Source organism: Rousettus aegyptiacus, unplaced genomic scaffold, assembly GCF_014176215.1.
Source record: "Rousettus aegyptiacus isolate mRouAeg1 unplaced genomic scaffold, mRouAeg1.p scaffold_m13_p_2, whole genome shotgun sequence".
NCBI classification, from domain to species: domain Eukaryota; kingdom Metazoa; phylum Chordata; class Mammalia; order Chiroptera; family Pteropodidae; genus Rousettus; species Rousettus aegyptiacus.
The window spans coordinates 68,148,739-68,151,238 of record NW_023416295.1 but is presented as its reverse complement, the minus strand read 5'-3'; the positions used below and the strand labels follow the sequence as shown (position 1 = coordinate 68,151,238).

The 2,500-nt window shown below is 36.8% G+C and overlaps 1 protein-coding gene and 1 long non-coding RNA gene across 4 annotated transcripts in view; both read right to left on the bottom strand.

Annotated features, from left to right (window-relative positions):
- The window catches only part of ZEB2 (zinc finger E-box binding homeobox 2), a 131,217-nt gene that overhangs the window by 47,709 nt on the left and 81,008 nt on the right, over window positions 1-2,500 (bottom strand). The window lies entirely within an intron of this gene.
- Window positions 1-2,500, bottom strand: part of LOC107512941 — a 78,086-nt gene that overhangs the window by 2,380 nt on the left and 73,206 nt on the right. Inside the window, exon 2 of the long non-coding RNA XR_001597443.2 lies at window positions 1-2,500. This exon is cut by the window's left edge and continues 2,380 nt beyond it; it is cut by the window's right edge and continues 3,764 nt beyond it. This is a non-coding gene — a long non-coding RNA (uncharacterized LOC107512941).

Below are 2,500 nucleotides of genomic sequence, written 5' to 3'. Positions count from 1 at the left end.
AACATGCAGAAGAACTGATGTTAAGGGGTGGTACTTCCTCTTCCTCAGAAGCAGAAGTTTTATTGATGCAAAGGAAAATTATATATGTGGATTAGAGATAGTTAATTGTTAATAAGGTGGTCAATAAAGATTTCCTCTAACTCCACTCAAACTACGTGTGCCAATAAGTCTTTCAATGTCACATTCAAACATTTATTAAACGCCTACAAAGTGGAAAGTCCAGAGGATACACAGATGTGCCAGTCTCACCTCAGGAAGCTTATTATCTATTTGGAGAAACGGAATCATAAAATTGTAGTGCTAGAAGGCACTTGAAGGCAACCTCTGACATGTGATCAAGGAGGTAATATAGGCACAGCGAGGTCAAGGGACTTGTTTGTGGCCCTGTGGCCAGTTGGTGGCAAAGCCAGAGCTATAAGGCACATCTTTCAGCATATAATAGCCACACAAAAATATACATAATAATATAAATTCCCAGTGAAGAATGCAATCTAAATTTAAACTCCACATGATCAGAGTAAGGGAATGGAAATCCCTGGGACTTCAGAAGATTCTCATGCCACAAAATGGAGATTGTTGCTTAATTCTAAATTGTTTTGAAGATTGTTACCTTCATGGATCCTCTCAATTTGAGTTATAGAAGTCTACCAATTTGATCAATTACCAGAATCTAACAGTACATCCATGTTTCCTGCAATAGTTTGAAAATAATAGAAATAAAGAGGCAGTTCCCCGAATTATGAACTTGAAGAGCTGGCTTCTTGTCCCAGTCCCCACATATAACCAGCTGTGTGGCCTTGGCCTATTATCCAAGTAAACTTGATACAAACGGGTAAAAATAATAATGGATTCCCTGCCTATGAGACTGCCACAATGAGTTTATGAAATTGTATGTGTGATGGCACTGTACGAAGCATATAACATTGATAACCACTAAAATAAGAATAAAGATGGGACCGCCACGCCAGTGTCTTCTTTTGTCTGCTCCTTCGATGTGTGACAGAGCTACAGGTGAAAAAAGAAGATTACGGCGAGGGCCAGTCACAATTTTGGTGTTGGGTCTTCATCTAAAAATTGATTTTCAAAGCGTCTTCAACTGGGAGGCCCATGATAGGAGACAGTATGCTTACTCCATCAGCTAATACGTGATATAGACATGTAATCACATTTTTAAAATGTCTCTTCTGATAATATGGCTTAAAGTTGAAAAGAAGTCCTTTGGAATTTTATGAGTCATTTGGTTTCTTAAATCTCTTATGCTTAGATGCTTAGAGATCCTTTATATTTGAGCCAATGGATTAACAGCCTAGTTGCTTTCTTAGCATGTTGTCATGTGTGGTAAGTGTTGGAGGCACATTCTAAGACTCTTCACTTGAACCCTAACCCTTTATTCTTCTTCATTCCCACCCCCTACCCCCAAGATTCAATTTACAGGTACTATGCTACTAAAAACAGAATGTGGCTCCTTTTCAAGACTTTTTATCCAGTGATTTGTTTTTCCAGGGAAGATTTATTGTTGACACCCCTCCTGTATTATAGTTAACTTGTTGCCTCTGTACTTGGGTGTTTAAAGATCACAGAACTAAACTCAAGGTTTAATTTCTCATTTAATAATCAAGGGAGTCTCATAAAAGGTACAGCAAGGCAAAGAGAAATTCAAATAGATTTTCTACTGAATTTAAACATGTGTCACTGAAATGCGTGAGCCTTAATTTTCTCATTTAAAAATGGGAATAACTTTATTACTTCGGTAAGCAGGATTAATTAATGCTAGGAAGAAAGGACCAGGCCAGTTTGAATTATTCTCATGGAATGTACTATGTAGTAAAAAACACTGTTATAAAAGAACTGCTATGAACATACTATAGTCAGCCTTTATACAAACTAGCTTGGTCACTTTAATTTTTTATCCCAGGAACATTCAAAGGCATTAAAGCAGCATTATAAATTAATGAGTTGTAAAATGTCAGCTGATAAAACAAAAGCAGTTTTGAGTATAGGGATAAAAATATTTCCATTTCAGATTAGCTATGTAAAAAATATGCATATTAAGTAAAATGAGAGAGGAATTTCTGCAATGCCATGGTTCTAATGGAGGGGGGTCGGTTCCGAGACTCCTCCAACCTTTGATTAGCAGGACCACCTTGGGAAGATGGTGGCCATTCAATCCTTCCAGAAATCTTAGTAGCTTCCTTGTACCTGAGAGAGCTTTCCAGTTTCACCATGGTACTGATAAAAAAGTTTCAATTCCAATAAATTTGCTGGAGCTCTGGATAAGCTCCCACATGCAGGTGATAACATTTTAGTTATATAATTTCCCCCCTCTGAGCCTCATTAAATATAGAAATATAAAAATAATGACAAATACAAATAAGAATAAGGATCCTCCCTTCCCTAAACTACCATAAAAACAGATATTAGTCAGAGAATTCATAACAGCAAATTCAGTTATCTTTCAAGAAGACGCCATATTCCTAGGTCACAATGTTCTAAGTGAAAT